Genomic DNA, 20,513 nt, shown 5'->3' on the forward strand with positions numbered 1-20,513 from the left:
TAATAACTTATTGCCTACTATTATGCCAAAAGCTATGCTTTGATACTGTGAGTAGATACTTTTAAAAAGTCCAAGATTATTGCCCACAAAGAAAACCTGGGCAGAATACTTTCAAGTTAGAATAATATAACCTTAACAGTATGCATTTATATTCTATGCATATTTGTTTTCCTTAACCTAGCATATCTCAACAATTCACTGCACTTATGTGTGTGCACATGTGTATGTGTGTATATCCTATAAATAAAGTGAAGAAAAAGTAAAGGAAAAATACAACTTTAGTCAACACAATCTTTTCATAGGTCAAAATTCTTTTAAGAGAAGAAAGAAACTTATTGGGTTGGTTTTCAAGTATTTTTCACTTCTAAGTATACCAGGCTATAAGAAAGTTTACAAGGTTACATACCAGTTTAAGTCTGGGATTTGATCTGCAGATAATAAATCACTACTAGTTGTTCCACTTTTGTCTTCTTCAGGGCAAAGCCCCCAAAGCTTTATGCTTCATACTCAGGGTTGACTTTACCCTCATTATCACTACTAAATAACCAATCAATCAAATCACTAAATAATAAATAAAATGAAATATATTATTTGTTATCTAGTATATTTCATATAAAACATGAAACTATATATATTGCAAAGTATTCTGAGAAATATACACCTCTTTTCAAGAAAGAAATGGTGAATGATTCAAGATTGGATCAAACTTTAAAAGCCTTTGTTCCTACATCTGCATCATTATAATACATCATAATAGAAAAACAGCTGACTAGCAAGCCTAAGTTAAGTAAGCACTTTACCCTCATCATGCTTTTTGCTTTCCATATTTTTCCCTTATGACTACTGTGACTATTAAAGAACCAAAAGGCCTTTTAAAATGAACCCAGCTGGAATCATTATTATTGTTAGAACTGGACAAGTTGGAAATTCCTAATGTCATAGCTCTGTAATCAACAAAGTAACTAAGTAATTCAGCAGATTGACAGATAATTGGGATGGATCCATTCTGGTGAGTAAATACTCAGTGTAAACTCTGGCTGAAATGTACAATGGGAGAAATTTCTTTGTTTCTTTCAGACCACTGAAATACCATTTCATTTAAAATAGTTCGAAATTTTAATAGTGGTGCTCCAATGTCCTTCTAAAATGTCTAAACACCTAAAAATAGTCTGTTACTCCAGGATAATATAATAAATTATATTTTTATGTCATTTTGTTAAAAACTTCAAGTGACCAGAATAGCACATTTTAAAGCTGCTTTGAAAATACATGATCCTTGATAAGATTAGATGGGAAGCAATAAACTAGGAAAACATTTTTACCTGCAAAGGTTCTGATAAAGGCCTCATTTCTAAAATATGTAGAGAACTGATTCAAATTTATAAGAAATCAAGCCATTCTCCAATTGATAAATGGTCAAAGGATATGAACAGAAATTTTCAGATGAAGAAATTGAAACTATTTCTAGTCATATGAAAAGATGCTCCAAATCACTATTGATCAGAAAAATGCAAATTAAGACAACTCTAAGATACTACTACACACCCATTAGATTGGCTAAGATAACAGGAAAAGAGAATGAAGAATATTGGAGGGGATGTGGGAAAACTGGGATATTGATGCATTGTTGGTGGAGTTGTGAATGGATCCAGCCATTCTGGAGAGCAATTTGGAACTATACTCAAAAAGTTGTCAAACTGTGCATACCCCTTAACCCAGGAGTGTTTCTACTGGGATTATATCCCAAAAAGATCTTAAAGGAAGGAAAGGGACCCACATATGCAAAAATGTTGTGGCAGCCCTTATTGTAGTGGCAAGAAGCTGGAAACTGAATGGATGTCCATCAATTGGAGAATGGCTGAATAAAATATGGTACATGAATGTTTTGGAATATTATTGTTCTGTAAGAAATGACCAGCAGAATGATTTCTGAGAGGCCTGAAGACAGACTTAAATGAACTGATGCTAAGTGAAATGAGCAGAACCAGATACAAAGATATACATGGCAACAAGACTATATGAGGATCAATTCTGATGGATGTGCCTCTCTTCAACAATGAGATGATTCAAACCAGTTGTAGTTGTTCAGTGATGAAGAGAGCCATCTACACCCAGAGAAAGGACCGTGGGAACTAAGTGTGGACCATTACATGCCATTTTCACTCTTTCTGCTGTTGTTTGCTTACATTTTGTTTTCTTTCTCAGTTTTTTTCCTTCTTGATCCAATTTTTCTTGTGCAGCAAGACAACTGTATAAATATATATACATATATAGGATTTAACATATATTTTAACCTATTTAACATGTATTTGACGATCTACCATGTAGGGAAGGGGGGGGTACATGGGAAGGGGAAGAAAATTTGGAACAGTAGGTTTTGCAAGGGTCAATGTTGAAAAATTACCCATGCATATGTTTTGTAAATAAATAGCTTTAATAAAATAAAAAAAAAGAAAATGTATGATCCTTGAATAAAAACTTAAGACTTTATAACTACCAACATTTGTAACCGAGTGGAGTCATGTAAGATTTCTTATGATGATGAGAGGCAGGAGTAGTTGTAGAAGAAAATGCAAGACATCTGTAATGTCTAAGTGATTGTTCAGGTGGCCAAGGGCACAGTAGCTGAATGTGCAGGGATATTGAGGCCCTCTGGCAAAAAGGGAAATTAAAAATAAACTACACTTCTATTTTAGAGAATATGAACTATAATTAAAGATAAGAATAGAACTATTCATGTGCTCAGAGGGTATGTTAGGTAGGAGAGGGATATCTCATGGATGTCCTAAGTTAGATCAAAGATCACAGTTATGCATTAGAAGTTATTGTCAAAATAACCTAATCTAACATGTTTATATGTAGATGAAGAACTGAAGCCAAGAAGGGTTGTATCATGGCGAAAGTAACATAGTTTATCACTCAAGTCTTCTAATTTCCAGTCCTTTTTCCTGTGTGCTTTGTCAGTAGATACTATCTTATATAATGTGAACAAAGCTCATTACAAGGTACTAAAAAGAGGGGGGGAGGAAGCAAATTATTTTTACCTTTACATTTTACTTAGAGTAGGGCTTTTCCATTATAGCATTATATTATTGTTGTCACAGAGAGAGTAGAAAGATCTGAAATGTTTGTATCAGCTAACCATAAGGCCAGAGGTTTAACTAGACAAAAAGAGGAAAATTAAAAAGAAAAAAATTAAATTTAAAAAAATTTTAAAAGAAGAGAAGGCTGTCAGATAATAATTTTAACAACTCTAATAAAAGCCCAACTCATATGCTCTGAGAGGAAGGGTAATACAAAGGAACACTAAAGGAATGTTAGCAAAGATGATGGATCTTGTGTGCTCTGAGATAAGCAAGTTAGACATGAACTCTAAATTGCTGGCAAAATTAGGTCCTAGTGGAACCACTGACTGGCTTAGCACTTCAAATAATATGATGAAAGTGCTTCCAAAAAATCAAAGAAATAGTTGGAGTAGTATAAGATTTCAAGTTAGCTCTCCTGGAAAAGTTATAGTGAAGAACCTGTCAAGGAAGACAATAAAGCAGGTAGTGGTCTTCATGTTATACATCAAAAATACTAATATTCTGCCTTCTAGAAATGTTCATGGAAAATGGTGCTGTCCACATAAGTGAGTAAATGTTAATTTAGCTGACACTATATTAATGTTTTAATTATATAACAATAGAGTATCATCACAAACCTGGAAACATTAGTTATGATTTTTTTTCAATAATACTTTCAACTCCATGTTGCATATCATACTGAGATCAGTGTGGGACAATTATAAGAAATAATTTCATCCTTAACTCCAAATCAGATGAAATAGCAGAAATTAAAATTTTAAGGGGAGAAAATATGAGGTTATTGAAAATCTTCATTTAACACAAATTCATTTGTATGCTTCCACAATATTTAACAGAACATGTAAAGACATAAAAGACTAGCACACTACAGAATGTGTTGTGGGCATTGTCACAGTGAAGATGAAAGGACAAAGGGGTGAGCTTTTAAAGAATACTCCTAAGGACAGGATCAAATAACACCATGGCAAAAGTACTTTGAGTTACTGAACTGAGAAAGACACCAGAAAATTACATCAATATCTCACTAGTAGAATACACTCTATCTTACCTGATTAAAGGTAACAAGAAAATAAATACAGAACAGACGCTAGAAGACAAAAAATTTAACAAAGTGTAGATTTCCTTATTCTACAATTTAAAAAGTCAAAACATTAACACCATACACAATGTGTAACAGATCAACATAATAAAAAAAAAAACTTGCTATAGTGGTCTTAAGAAGCAAAAAAAATCAGGATAGAATGAAAAACCTTGGAGAAAGATTTAGAATACTTCTGGACATATACATGGTTGCAAGAAGTGCAACATAACAAAAAGACAAGTCCGTAAGGCCACAGATAAAGCTTGTAAAGATAGCCTGATGGTAGGAAATTGTTGTGTGGACCAGTAGAGTAGGTACACTGTTCAAGATGGGAGATGGCATCCAGAGCAGACATTCTGGATGTAAAAGGGTTGACATTTCTAATGCATAGTTTCTGGTGTGGAGAGTAAATGATTAGCAAAGCTATGGAAAAATTAATCACAACATATTTTATTGAAGCTTTTTTATTTTCAAAACATATGCACTCATAATTTTCATCATTCACCCTTGCAAAACCTTGTGTTCCAAACTTTCCCCTCCATTCCTTCCCACCCCTTTCCCTAGATGGCAATACATAAACCTAGATACCTAGATAGTAATCCAATATAATTCACAAAATATTTTAAGTGGCTACTATGTGCTAGGCATTGCTCTTAGACACAAATACAATAGATATGAATACAACAACTGAAATAATTTTTATTGGCAAAGAATTTTAATTTGAACAGAAAAGACAAGTACATATACAAGCATATATAGAATAAAAAGGGAATTAATACAAATAAATATAAAATAGGTTAATATGGCTTTGAGAGGTTGGGCATTTTGATGTGGGAGTATTAAGAAAGGCCTCATGTAGAAAGTGGTACTTTAGCCGAATCTTTAAGAAAGGGATTCTATAAGGTAAAAGAAGAAAGGAGAATTTCCAAGCACAGGGGAGAACTAGTGCAAAGACAAAGGAGGAGTGATGGAGTATCTTTTGTAAAAAACAAAAAACAAACAAATAAAACAGAGAAAATGCCAGTTTGACATCATTGGAAGGGTAATAATGTTCAATAAAATTATAAAAGATTATTTATGCAGGACTGTGAAAGGATTTAATAGCTAAAGTAATGGAAATTTATAATTAATTCTAGAGGCAATAGAAAGCCACTAGAATTTATTGAGTTAGGGGTGTGATGTGGGCATTTGTTTACATGATGATCTGGAGATTTGTGAAAAGGAGATCAATTAGGAAGTTGTTGCAATAACCTAAGCAAGAAGTGAAAAAGGTCTGAAACTAGTTAATAATGATGTGAGTAAAGAGGAATCCAAGACAGAGTAGTGCAGAAAGGACTTATCCTTGCACTTCAAGAGAAAGAATTGGAGAATTTATTTCAGAAGTTATCACATGAAGATTTCTCCATTTTTTTTTTAGAAGTCTTCAAGCAGAGGTCAGATGACCTCCTCTCAGATATATTACTGTGGGGATTCCTTTGATGTATTGACTGAACAGCTGCCAAGGTCACTTCCAGCTTTCAGATTTAATTCTGTGAAATATAAAAAAAAAACCCACATTATATTAGCTAAAGAGTAAAAAGTATGTGCTAAAAGTCTAAATACTTTGTAGATTAGCTCATGATCACCTTAGCAATTATTGAATAAGGCTTCTCAAAACACTGCAACATTTATTCTACATTTTTTGTTTACTCCAAACTCTTTCACTCACTTTTTCACTCTTGGTTAATCCATATACTGAAGATACATAAAAAAACCTAAGTATAGAGAGAACTCTAATGCATTTAATATCATGTAGAAAACTGATCTCTATTTAAATCAAGCCACTAATACAATAATGCAAAAATCAGTTGATATAAAATATGACTTCTTTTGGAAAGAAAATTTAAGCTCGTTATGGTTTTGTTTAGCCTTAAACCAGTTATCATTTCTCTGGGAGTATGAATTTCAAATCAAAAAGATAATTGCATCAAGACATCTCATCAGTCAATAATGTAAATGTATGAAATCAAATTTTTTAGCTCCACCAAAAAAATATAAAGTCAGATTGAAGGAATAAGTAAATTATCTGCTTGATGACCAACCACCATTCAAAACTGAAAACCAACTATAGCTGGTTTCTTGTACAACTGGCAATCCCAATGTCTTTATCAAAAAAAAGTTTAGCTACGTTATATATCAGCCATATTATACCATTTTAGATGTATGTATTTTATGATGTATGTAGATTTCTAGGTGTGTATACATATATATGTGTTTGTGCACACATAAATATATCCATGCTTAATTTTAGCCTGGGGGCTGGGAAAGGAGAAAAAAGAATAAAGTAAAAAGTGCACAGTAGATAATAAAAGAAAACTATAAGAAAGCAAAAGGAAAGATGAACAATTCTGGATACAATCTATTATTATATATGATTTCTTGAATTGGAAATTTTTTTGTTATATATTTTGAATCTTTTGTATGTTCTGCTGTGCACATAACAATGTTCTTTTTTCTTTTTCTATTTTGTATTTAAGTTTTAAATAAATAAGTAAATTCATTTAACAAGAAAATAATTTAGCAATATTGGACGCTAGGATTAATTGCAGGAAGGTTTCTCAAGCTGCTACAAATTTGAAACAGTTTTATCTACAGAATACATAATATGATACCCTGCTGACTGAAGTATCTTTAAGGACAAATTGTTTAGACCCACAAAGTCCTATTCATAGTAAGATATTACTTAAGTTATTTGGAAAGATCTTCTAATCCAGTTTTCATATGTGGATCTATGCATTTGATATGCATGATTCAAAGAAGAAAGAATTCTGAAGCCTGCTCAAATAATAAGTCACATATACATAATCACTACAGTATTATAAATGGAAAGAGCCACAAAGCAATATTAATTGAATTCTGCAAATTTTTAAAGAATATGCTTGGTTCCTAAGAATAGATACAAAAACATATCTCTCCCCATTTCTTTGCAGAGGCGTAGAGGAGTGGTATCTATGGGTAATAGAAAATTATGTATGTTTCAGATTTCTGCAATGTGTTGCTCACTTTTGCTGAATTATTTTGTCTTCATCTTAATTTTCTCTTAAAATTTTATAAATAGTTTTTAGGAGAACAGGGGAAAGAACAAAGCAGAAAGTCTAGGTGTTGTAAAAACAAAAGATGCTGATAAAATCTACAAAAATATATACATCATCAAGAATGGGAAATTAACTCAAAGGACTATTTTAAAGAAAATAGTTGTAGTACCTCCAGTCTGATATTTTCAACTAAAAATTAGACTTAAGATATCTGGATATTCCAATAGTATCTCAAATGCAAAGTATTAACAACCACATGGAAAAATATTCCAAAACACTAATAATAAGAAAAATAAATGCAAATCAAAATACTCATGAGATTTTACCTCAATTTATGAATTTGAAAAGAACAAAAGATGGCAATTGTCACTGTTGGAGAGTGTGGAAAGATAGGCACATTAGTATATTGTTGATGGAGCTGTGAGTCAATACAGCCATTTTGGAAAACAATTTGGAATTATGCAAATAAAGTGACTAGAATGTCCATATCCTTTTACTTAAGTGATTAAGTGCAGGCTTATACCTTAGCTCTTTTCTTTATTGCATGAAATGTGCTGTTTCTGAAACAGCACAGGACCTAATTGTGGATAACAATTCCTCATAGCTCCCTCATTCAAAGGAACACATATACTGTATTAATTTTTTATTTCTCCAGACATTCAAAATACAGGACCACATAAAACAACACAAAAAAAAAATAGGAAGGAAACTCCAGATAATTGCAGCTGAGCCAATTTTACTTGTGTCTGCCTTAATTCGTTATTCACTTCTCTATTCTTCTGAATACCACATCACAAACTTAAATAAAATATGGAAGAGATGTAACATACAATATTTATAGAAGGACTTTTTGTGTTAGCAAAGTACTAGAAATAAAGCAGATAGCCATTGATTAAGGAATAACTAAACAAATTGTGACAAAAGAATTCTATGGAATATCACTGTTCTGTAAGAAATGATGAAAAAGAATAAGCAAAGAAAGAAATATTAACTGAAGCAAAATGAAACAGATCCCAGAAAAGAATTTATATATACCATGATTAAGATGATGTAAAAGGAAAGAACAACAAAACTGTCAAAACTAAATGCTGGAAAATAACAATGATCAAACTTTACCCCAAAGAAGAAGTATAAGACTTCTTCCTTCTTTTCAAATATGTGGGTCTAGGGGTATGGAACATGTAATATAAGTTCCATCTTTTTCAATTTGTTTTGTTGAACTTTTTAATCTTCACCTTTTCCAACTTCTTGTTATAAGAGATAAATCTCTGTTTGGGGTGAGGTAAGGGATAACAAAGGAAGTATAGATGATATAAAAATAAGATATTAGTAAAGTTTATGTGAATTTATATTATCATCAGCCTAATATGCATATGCTTGCTACAAATATGTTTTTATCCAAACCAGATATAGCTAGAGACTCTAAGATTCATCTTGATTACATAATTCTGTGTTCCTCTGCCCTTAATGAGGGAAAGGAAAGGGGGAACCCCATTTCGCGGTGCTTAGATAATCCCATGAGGTGCAGTATCCCCTGTAAAATGAATTTACAGGCCCGAAAACCTAGATTGATAAATAAAAGGTTTATTGTAGAAATTTGGAAGTAAAGTTCAATTAGAAAGACACCAGGGTCAAAGGTGGCCGCCAGGTGGGCAGGAACCCTTACATGGCTGTAAGGATACCATGTGTTGGCTGGGAGGGTTCCTGCAATGAGGGCGTTCCGGCTCACCTCTTTTATACCCAAAAGATGATGGGCGGTACCCCTAAGTTCTTGGTGGGCTTTTCAGTTAGCTCAGATCAGGTGAGGGCTGGAGGAAGCTGAGCTGAGGGTGGGGGCTGGGTCCAGATATTCAAAGGGTGCCTTTGACCAGGATTTGTGAATCAAGGTCAGCCTGGGTTGGGCAATTAGAAAAGAATCTTAAAGGGACTTCAACCCCCATCACCCTCACTCCTGTAGGTCACATAATAGAGAATACCAAACTTGGGAGTCAGAATATCTGAGTTCACTTTTGGCACTTAAAAACTTTGACTATGGACATGTTACAACAAACATGACTGCTTTCCCACTTACAAAATGAGATCATTGCTTTATTCCCCAGAATCATTTTATTTTTCATTGTTCTATCCTCAGGACTTGTATATAGAGCAGGCATTTGAATATATATATATATATATATATATATATATATATATATATGTATATATATATATATATATATATATATATATATATATGTATATGTTAGGTTCTTACTAAGTGCTAATGAGATAATGAGATATTAGGTTTTTACTAAGTGCTAAGTCGGTACTTAACAATTTTCTAGTTCTGGCCTTTCCTGGGAGTTTGACTTGTGAATTCCTGGGGTAGAGCTTGCATGCTTAGGAGGAGCAAATTCATTGGTTGAAGTAATTTTTCCCAGAAGCCCTTGCATTATCCCACGCCCATTCTCTGGGAGGATAAAAGAGGGCAGCTCTGGAGGAAAAGGGAGTCTTTGCTCTAGATCAGACTTGAGGTGGCTCTCTGCAGGAAAGGAAATCACTTCTCTGGACCAGAGTTAACGGCAACTGTCTGGAGACAACGGTTCTCTACAGGAAGAAGAATCTGTCGGAGAGATTTGAGTTGACACAGCAGATCTCCTCCCAGAGAGCAATTGGCAGCTTCTGGAGACAACAGCATGTTACATATATACATATGTATTGAATTACTGAATATGTGATATAAATATATATTGAATTAATTGAATGTGTTCTACTTATTTTAAAGAGTTGTAAGGGCCAAATGAGGTAACATAAAGCATCATATAACTTTAAATGCTCTATAAATGTAAACTAATTTAGTTACCATAGAATATTGATTCTATAACATATATAATTAATTATCTTAACCTAATTAAAATGCTTCAAAAGATCTGTGATTATATATATGTATATATATATATATATACATATATATATATATATATATATTCACAAATACATTCATGTATTTTGTCTCATAACACCAAGAGCTCTAGGTGCAGTATATAGATGTATCTGTGTAGCTACATCTACATACACACATTTATCGATCTATCTATTATTTAGATTCAAAGTTATAAGGAGGCAGGAACTGCTTTTTCCAGAAGAGAATACTGGCCAAATTGGTGAGGTAAGTGGCTGCCTAAATAACAATTGAAGCTGGAGGTTAAAAGTGTAAACCTCATCCTCTAGACAAAAAAAAAAAAACAAAAACAAACAAAAAACAACCCATGAATTAAACCCTCATATCCTTGAGCCCCTTTCCTGTTTTCTCTAGAACTCTTACAATAATCATCCATTCTTTCAAGGAACTTACATCTGTTTATCAATGATTTTTTCCCATTTGCTTCCAGATACATTTAGATTTCCCTAATGCTTAGAAACAAAATAAACAAAAAAACTTTTCTTGACCTTTCTATCACATTCAAGTATTATCCCATCTTCCTCTTCCCTGGAAAACTTCTTAAAAGAAAATGCCTTTGTTCAATGTCTCAGTACTTACCTTTCTTTTTATCTTATACTTTATTTTATCCCCATATCTTCTGAGATCCATGACTTGATCCTTGCTTTTGCTTGTTTTTACTCCATCTCTCCACTCTGGGTATTTGTTGTCCCCCTCTACCTGGATCATTCTCCCTCATCTCAGCCCAACAGTTTCCCTGGCTACCTTCAAACATCCGTTCAAATCCCACCTCCTAACAAAAAAAAAAAAAAAAAATCTTTCCCAATACCTGTTTATGCTAGTGCTTTCCCTCTATTGATTATCTCCAGTTTATCCTTTATATATCTTATCTGTACATTGTTAGTTGTTTGTTGGTTCCTCCATTAGCCTGTGAGTATTTTTTAGAACAGTAACTGTCTTTTGCCTTTCTTTTTATTCCCAATTCTTAGCAAAGTGCTGGTACATAATAGGTTCCTATTAAGAACAGCTAAGCATTTGTTCAATTCTTGTTGCTTGATATACCTCAGTTTTCCCAATAGTTAGGTTGGATTAGCTGAGATCTATGATTCTTCCCAATCTAAGATCTTCATTCTCTTCAACTCCTTGTAATCAGTTACATCTACAACATGCTACTGAAACTGATCTTATCAAATACATCAGATTGACCAAACCTATCAATTGTTCATTCTGTGTTTTTTTGTTTATTTTTTAGTCATCTTCTCTGAAAGCTTTGAAACTGTTGCTATCCATCTATTGGACATTATGCCAGAAGCATCACAATCTCTGGCTTCTCTTTTTATTTCTCTTAAATATATCTATCTGATGACTCACTGGAACCATAAATGTAATGTTTTTCCTAAATCACTAGCTTCTCTTTCTGATGTTGCTATTTTTTTCTGTAGCATCACCATTCACTATCTCCTGTGTTTATAATTCTGAGATTCCTTTAACTAAACCTTCCCTCTTACATATCTTTTAATTTTAAATTCTATTGATTTCACTTCCAAAAATTTTCTTGCATGCATCTCTTCCTTATTCCAACTATCACCACACTTGTATAACTATCACACATTTGTATAGGGCTTCATTTTACTTTCTTAGAATGTTGGAATATAAAATAAATAATCTCAGTAATTTATTCCAATGGATCTATTATCTAATATTCTCCAACTATACAGACCACATATTTACCCTTCACATAGGACTCCTGTCCATTCCCTCCTATAATCTTTCTCTAGTCCAGCCAAAGGTAGTTTTTTTTTAATTGAATATATATTAAAGAAGCACTAGGAGTATCTACTTGTTATTCCTTCTTCTAGCTATGTGACTGGCCTTATCATTTTTTCCATACAAACATCTAATGAAATCAGTAACTTAAATTTAGTGGCAATTCCTGAAGGCAAAGGCAGCAGGTGGAGAGTCAAAAGAATTTGGAGAGCTAGTTGACTTGGCAATTGAAAATTTACTTTTAAATTATGACCTAGAAACAGATTCACAATTTAGATAACTTTTTTTGCCAGAGGCTTGTAATGTCAAAGGAAAACCTCAAAAAATTTTTCACTTCAATCTAAGACAATTTCAGTAGACTTGGGATAGAAAATGTCATCTGTACGTGGAGAGAGAACTATGAAGACTGAATATGGATAATATTTTCACCTTTTTTGTTTGTTTGCTTGCTTTTTCTTGTCTTTTTTTCCTTTTTGGTTTGGTTTTTCTTGCACGCAAGACAAATATGTAAATATGTTTTAAAGTATTGTACATGTATAACGTATTGAGACTGCTTGTTATTTTAGGGATGGGGAAGGCAGGTGATAGGATGAATGAGAAAAGGGGATTTGGAACACAAAGTCTTACAAAAATAAATGTTGGAAACTATTTTTGCATATATTTGGAAAAATAAAATACTATTGAGGAAAAAAAAAATTTCTCACTTTTCAAACTCATAGTCCCCACCCAAGAAAATGTGGGAAAATCACTACTTGACACTATTCATTTTGCTGATACCAATTCAACTCATAAGGAGAGCAGTTCACATAAAAAGGAAAGTTCTATGGTAAAACCAATGAAAATAAAACAACCCTTCGAAAATAAAAACCTTCCAAACAATACTCCTTCCCAAGGAATACATGATATTTCTTATTATTGAAAGTACAAATAGTTATTAATGCTCTTGTGATGTCTATTTGCTTCCACTGGGAATTATTAGGGGCTCTTCTTAGTTGTGACTCATCCTATAGTTCCTTATATTTCCCAGCAGGCATTGCCAATTATTGCTCTCCATTATTGCTCCTTCCTCTACAAAAAGTCTCACAGCAAAGATCTAGAGGAGACCAAAATCAAAGACAAAACTTACTATCTTTAAGTGAAGCCTTAAACAAGAGAAAAAGAATACAATAATGTTCTCTGATTGGCAGGAAACACAGTTCTTGTACCTGACTGTGACACTAGACTAAGGACTTCCTCACCCTAAGGCTATTCTCCCTTTTCCTTCATTCTAGGCAGCCTCTGGCCTAATGTCTCCTATTTGCTGTGATTTGTTACATGGTTCTCTCCTTATTCTCTTCATATAAATTAATTGTTCCTTCTCTCCTTTGCTAAATCTTCAGACTAATGTCATTTTCTGTTCCCAAAGTCTCTGTCCCAAGCCCTTTTCCCACTAGTCTTCACAATGTCTCTGTGATCTCATAGGCTCTCATAAGTTTAATTGCTTTTACAAAAACGATCCTCAAATCTATGCACCCAGCCCTAATTCTTCTTACAGCACCAATATAATTGTCTGTCTACTGATGGATATCTGCCTCTCAACACATTAAAGGCATTTAAAAATCAACATGTCTAAAAAAGTATTCATTATAATTTTTTTATTATTTCCTCCCTCCCATAAATCTGTCCCTTCCCCAAACTTCCCTGTTTCCATTGAGGGCATCACTATCCTTGTAATTATCTAGGTTCACAACTCTAGAATCACTCTCTTTCCTCAACCTCTACTATAGCCAATCAGTTGCCAAGTTTTCTTCAATTATTGTAAACTAAGTTCAAGATCTTAAATTCAATAAGCATTCCCATGAAATCCAACTAAAAACAATTTAATATTTAAAGATAAAAATAATTTTAAAAACATAAAATAAGAATAAACCACTATACAGCTCTTCCATCAACCAGGCAATCAAGAAGTACAAAACATTGTCTGACTTACTTTGTCTTTACATTTTGAGAGGCAGAACCTTACCCTTTTCTTAAGAGGCCTATCTAGTTCTCCTATAGCTAGTATAAGGAAAGATAGGTGGGAGCCAAGGAGAAGGGAAGACAGAAGTAATAGAGTATTAATAAAAAGGTACTTGAGTGGGAAAAATATGGACAGTTGTTACACTCAAAAATTTGAAGATAGACTTATCATTCCTCCCAACAATAGCCTCATTTGCTGTCTGTATACCTCTTACCTCATGAATATAGTAGCTCCATTATTCCTCATATTTGTCTTTCACTTCACTCACACTAAGTTTAGGCCTATATAACTTCTGACTAGACTTGCAAAAATCTTTCAATTGGTTTCTTTGTTACCCATCACATCATTCTCTAATCAGTTCCCTATATAGTTGTCAAAATCTTATTTTGGCAGTCTGAACATATAACTCCCATGCTCAAGAATCTTCAATGGCTCTCTATTGCCACTGGAATAAAATATAAACTCAACCTGACTTTTTAATACTTCTCACAATTTGCACTCCCTTTTTTTACTCACTTCATTCTACTTTCTTTACACTTGCTGAATTGACCTACTATTCCCCAAATTCAGAATTCCATCCTCTGCTTGGTGCCTTTTACACAAATGGCATTCTTTAGTTTCATCAAGGTTCTGTTCAGATATCACCACTCATAAGCTTTTCACATTCTCCTAGTAATCAGTATCCCCTCCTACTCAAATAATCTTCTATTATATATTTTATTCCTCAGTAGAATATAAACTTCCTAAGTACTATTACTTTTGTCCTTTTTGTCTGGGAACCTCAAAGTCTAGTGTATTGTTCACAGTAAGCATTTTAATATATGGTTGTTTGATTGAATTGTTCTTTCAAACACATAAGGAGCATATCTGTTATGGTTTACCCACTTCAAGAGAGTCTCTGGCACCAACTTTGTTAAATAAGTGATTACAAATTATGATGTGTAAACCACTTTAATTTAACCCTAATATAGGTGCTATGTATTGCATAATCTCTTAATAATCAAGCACTAATTAAGCATTTCTGTGTCAGGTACTAGGGTCAGAAAACGTTCTTGCCTTCTGTGCCAAGTACTAGTATCAGAAAGATCTCCATGCCTTCAAGAACCTTCTACTTTTGAGGGGGAGATAATATGTCAATATTTTCATTATATACAAAATATATAATAAAGGATACACCATTTAGTACCTGAAGTACAAAGGGAGGGAATACAAAAAGCTTCATGTATAAAGTATGTGAACTAATCCTTGAATGAAACTAGAAAGTCTAAGAGATGGATATGTGGAGGGAGTACACTAGAGATAAAGAACAGCTACTCTGAAAAAAGACTAAGGGCCAAGAAGATACAATGTTGAGTGTTGGGTACAGCAAGTTAGTCAGAAAGACTAAAATATACGAAGGAAAGCAATATATAAAAAAGCTACAAAAGTAGATTGGGGCAGGTTGTAAAAAGTTTTATTAAATAATTTGTATTTTGCTCTAGAGAAAATAGGGAACCATCAGAGTATAATGGAGACTATTAGCAATCTATCATAATTGTAATAGCTCAAGTCCAGAGTGATAAGAATTTGGACTATAGTTGTAGCCTTTTTAAGTACAGAAAAGGAGAGAAATAAAAATAGCAAAGTAGTAGATACCTTAGCGGGCTTGGTAAATGACTAAGTATATGGGATGAGGATAAACACCTCTGAAGCTGTGAATCTGGGAAACTAAAAAGATTAAGTGTATAGATGAGATTGTTCTAATAAGGTTAAGACTTTCAATAATTCCTGTTAATATCATCTGAGATGTAAAATAAGAAAGGTAGGAAGAAAATTGTGCTTCTCTTGTTGAGGGCGGTAGCCCCTTTGGTATTCTTTGTTTGATCTCCAACTTCCTTTGGGACTTGGATCTTTGATACAAGATCTGGTCAAACTAGTTTGGGCTATCTGAAGTGGCCAGGGTTTTACAGCCCTCCATTCTAATCTGCTCAGATAGACCAAATGGCATCAGGAAATTCCTTTTGGGAAGAGACTTCTTCCTGTCCCCAAAAGATAACAAGAGAATCCTTATCTTAATTTACATCACTCCCTACATCACTGCATAAAAGAGAGAACAGGAATCTTCTCTTTGCAAATGGCCTTGTACCATGCAGCCATTTTGCCCACCTGCTCTCGGGTGTTTCCATTCTAATCAATAAAGACTATGTTTCCATACAGCATTAAGTAGCAAATTCCTTTGCTGCCAAACCCGCCATTGGTTACTTTGGGGAAGGAAGGAGAGAGAGAAAGGAACAGACACATCTTTGTTTACACCTCAGTTTACTACTCATCATTTACTACTCATCACTCTGACTCCTTCAACATATGAATTTTCTCTGAGAATATCTTTTACATAGATGGAATGGGAATGGGTAAAAGACTCAGAACTATCTAGCTATATTTTATGAGTAAATGTGAAAATTAAAATTATCATATAAGGTGCTACAGGGGAAGTAAAATGAGATGCAATGTACTCATCACTAGACAACTTGATGGAAGCTTTTGATCTTTGAAGAATGTAAGGAAAAAAGCAGAAGACAAGTTTCCATGTCTTCATTTATCTTATGGCTTTATCAATAGTAGATTAGACTTGAAATATGCAATTTTGCTTGGGTCTTTCTTCAATTCATAGCTTTCCTGCAAGCTAAGGAGGACCCCTTCTTCCCTCACCTTCTTACCAGAGTATTTGTGCAGTAAGCCATTTATTCAACAAGCATCATTAAGCATTGCCAAGTACTTCAAAGTACTCAAGGATAAAAAAACAGGGCTCCATCCATCAATAGGGAAGACTGCATGCAAATGACTATGCACAGACAAGATATATCCAGTGAAACTGGAAGATTATTGGAGGTAAGGAATGTTTCAGGAGAGAACTCTTGTTAATTGTGAGAAGGGAGTTGAACTAGGAAGCCAAGGGTGCTAAGAGTGAGAAGAGAAATGAGAGATTCCAGGCCATAATCAGGAGATGGAGTACCAGAGGCAACAATGAACAGCAATGAACAATATATCATAGGGAATAATAAGTGGCTGGGTCTTTCAATGTGAATCAAATGTAAGAAGAGTAGAAAGCTAGAAAGAATTAGGGGCTGGTAAATGTCAGTTTTCTATTTAATGATGGGGGTTAATAGGGAGACTTTGACAACCAAGTAGAGAATGGCTTGAAATGGTGAATGAAGAGTCAGGGAGATCAATTAGAAGGTAATTCCAGGCCAGTAGAGACAAGGATCTGTACTAAGGTGGTAACTCAGTTTTAAAGCCAACACCTTTCAAATTTGATTTTGGAATGAAATGTGGTACTCTCAATTGAGTGAACATCCTGACAAAGGAAAGTTTATTTTGCTTTAACAGCAAGAGTACACAAAGATATATTGACATCTAGCTTCTCCAGAAACAACCCACCTTGTCTCCATCTGGAAAGTCACCAGCAAGTTGCTTGAGCTCAGGTACCCACCAAATATGAAAAGGACCCACTTTAGGAGGCTCTAGGATTTTTTATATCTCCCAAGTAGAAAGCTACTTCAGGGAAGCCAGAATCAAGCTTTTTTTTTTTTTTTTTTTTTTTGAGGGAGAAAGCTTCATTAGTTAAGCTAGAAAAGGTGGCAGGGAAATGTTAGCCCTGAAATACTATGTAAATGAAAAGAAGGGGAGTCCTACATAAGATGTTGAAAAGATAAAGGTTTCATTAGGGGTTGGATATATGGAGAGAGAGGGGGGAGGAGTTAAAGACGGCATTAAGATTGTGAACATGGGGTGACTGTAAAATAGGGGTATTCTGGACAGTAATCTGACTAAAGTGGGGTGAGAGAGCTTTGGGGAGGTGGGAGGAAGATGAGTTCTGTTTTGGATATATGGAGTTTGAGATGTCCCTATTCAAAAGACTAATGAGAACAGAAATGCTAGAGATACAGATGAGAGTTGGATAAATAAATCTAGGAATCATTGAACCCCAAGGAGTTTTGCAGCATTTAGGATAAAACAGTATCTTTATACAGTGTTTTACAACTACAAAAGATTTTTATCTGTATATTCATTTAATCTCAAAGAGCCCAGTAAGTTGTGATCCCCATTTTACGGACTAGGAAACCGCAGTTATAATTAGTCGCTTGTAGCTCCTGTTGTTCAATTGTGTCTGACTCCTCACTACATCATTTGGGGTTTTCTTGACAAAAATGCGGGAGTCCTTGGTCATTTCTTTCTCCTCATTTGCCAGATAAGAAAACGGAGACAACAGGGTAAAGTGACTTGTTCAGTCAGGGTCACCCAAGTCAGGGTCTGAGGTAGGATTTGAACTCAGGTCTTCAGGCCAGGGCACTCTCCCACGGATGGTAAGGCTGTAGTAGTTTAGAGTGCGGTGTTTGCACATGCGTGTGCAAAAGTGGGGGAGAGGCGGGGAAATTGTCCAGATTCGGGGAGACCACAGGCTGAGGTCCGCGTACAGTCAGGCCTTCCGGCGCGGCCCGGGCTGGGATCGAGGCCTGGAGTGGCCAGCGTCTGCCCAGCAACAAGTCTTAACTGTGCTCAGTGCCTTTTAAAACCTCCTCAAGCCAAGGCGCCCCGTGAGGCTTTAAGGGCTCCCAGGTCAGAGGGCCTGAGTTCCAATGCAGCTTCCGGCCTTGCCTGGGGACTTGGACCCCTCCCTTCGCAGCTCTGTGGCTCGGTTTCTTCATCAACACAAAAAGCCTGCGAGACCCGAAGGACCCCGAGATCCTGTCTTGGTCAAGATTTATGATGCCGTGACCACCCTGGGCTGGTCACTAAACTCATTCCGGGGAAATCAAAGAAGCCCAAAGCAGTCTTCACGGGGCAGTCGGGGCTCAGGCCCACGCACGGCGCCCACAAAAAGAGGCTTCTCAGACCTTGTCCTCGGCCTCTTAACGCCCGCCAGCTCAGCGAGCTCAGCGATCGGTGACTCTTACTGCCACTGAACAGTCCTAAGACCCCGCCCCTCCTTAAGAGGCCACGCCTTCCTATCAGGCCCCACCCCCTGGACCAGAGGCTCCTCCCCTCCCCGTCGGCCCCCTCTCTCCCTCCCACTGAGGTCTCTCGCCTTCGCTCCCGCGAGGGTGGCAGCCTTGCTGATTGGTGTCGGGTCCGCTCTGGGCCCGCGTGCAACCTCTGCTGGGGTTTTTTAAGAGTTTCCGTTGCCGGGAGACTGTAGCTTGTTGTTGACCCTGTGGAGGCCACTCTGCTTTTTCCTGCGTCCGCGTCCTGCTCCTCCCCCCTGTGCTCCTCTGCCTTCAGCCTCCCCACTATCCCGGACTACAATCCGCCGCCTCGCCTCCTAGCCCAGCCGTCTCCCCCGGACCCGAGGCCCCGGCCCAGAGCCTGAGTGTGGAGGCGAAAGGTGCGCAGGGACGTCGCCTGGGCTCCAGGGGCGCGGGGTGAGCTTGCAGGGTTGGAGAGCGACTGAGGGGAGTGAATTTTGAGGACCGGGCCTCCCAGCCCGCGAGAACGACGAGCACCCGGAACCGGGATCCTCGTTCGTTCCGTCATCCCCTGGGCCAACAAAGTTTCCAGTGAGCCCTGTCTGGTGCACACTTGTACGAACTTCCTGGGGCTCGGAGCTGACGCAGGTGGGCTCCCCTTAGGAGGTGCTGCTGCTGCTGCTGTTTGTCCTTTGTTTTCGGAGAGAACCGTGACGTCAGAGAGGTGATGCTTGATTTGCAAGTGAATTGGAGGGAAATGAGGGCTGTGCCAGGCCGCGGCCTCTCTTCTCCCCTCTTCCCCTTCCCCTCAGCCTCCTGAGGCTGGAGATGGCCCTACAGCTGTAGGAGACTTCGGACTTCAACTCCGGCTCTTTAATAGGTCTGTTTGACGCCCGTTCCCGCTATAAGGCAGGGAAGAAATGAGGCAGAGAATGTCCTTTTTTGTCCCGTTAAAAAAATACTCACTCTGGGAGGGGAAGACCCTCAAGGATTGGGGCCGAAACTGAAGTAATTGCTATATTATCTGGCTTACTGGACAAGTGAGGCTAGTGACGTTGTACGCCCTCCCTCACTGAACTCCTATTCACCTGCAGATCATGGCATCGCCTCCTGTGTCCCGTCCTCTTTGAGAAGAAACCCCCATGAAGGCCACCGGGGACCCCACCGGGGTTAGCCAATCCCACAGCGTGATATTTTGTGGTCTCCGTCACCCTCCCTCCTCTTCTCATTCATTCTCCTCTTCTTCGTTCCCTTCCCTGTACTCTGCCCTCACAGGGCACCATATCCCTACCTCTGCCCAAATGAATGCAAATGTGGATTGCTGAAACTTGCACGAATCTTTGGGAGTTACGGGCTAGGTTTGGACCACGCCTTAAAACCTAGTCATTCTGACTCTTATTAATTGACCAGTCTCCACACCTAGCCCTACTTGGTGGTTCGCCCGTGATTGGATAGGCTCAGTTCTACCCTTTCCTACAGAGTTCAGAAGTATTGTGCTGGCTTTCTTAATTTAGTAATTCAGAAATAATTGTTGTCTCTTAGTAAAATAACATCTAGTAAGATAATTACAAGAATTAAAGTTACACACGTGTAAAATGTATGGGATTGCCTGTCATCAAGGCGAGGGAGTAGAGGGAGGGAGG

The 20,513-nt window shown here is 36.5% G+C and overlaps 1 protein-coding gene across 4 annotated transcripts in view; it reads left to right on the forward strand.

The window, feature by feature from the left end:
• The first annotated feature begins 986 nt into the window (after positions 1 to 986).
• Positions 987 to 20,513, forward strand: part of C1H7orf57 (chromosome 1 C7orf57 homolog) — a 43,999-nt gene continuing 24,472 nt past the window's right edge. Inside the window, exon 1 of one of the 4 annotated variants that reach the window (XM_074283586.1) lies at positions 987 to 1,009. The gene's annotated coding sequence lies outside the window, so the exon portion shown is untranslated. Of the gene's footprint in view, positions 1,010 to 18,969; positions 19,290 to 19,332; positions 19,519 to 19,611; positions 19,751 to 20,513 lie in introns of those variants that run through there. The other 3 variants (XM_074283584.1, XM_074283585.1, XM_074283587.1) reach the window with 3 other exon arrangements.

Source organism: Sminthopsis crassicaudata, chromosome 1 (assembly GCF_048593235.1).
Source record: "Sminthopsis crassicaudata isolate SCR6 chromosome 1, ASM4859323v1, whole genome shotgun sequence".
NCBI classification, from domain to species: Eukaryota; Metazoa; Chordata; class Mammalia; order Dasyuromorphia; family Dasyuridae; genus Sminthopsis; species Sminthopsis crassicaudata.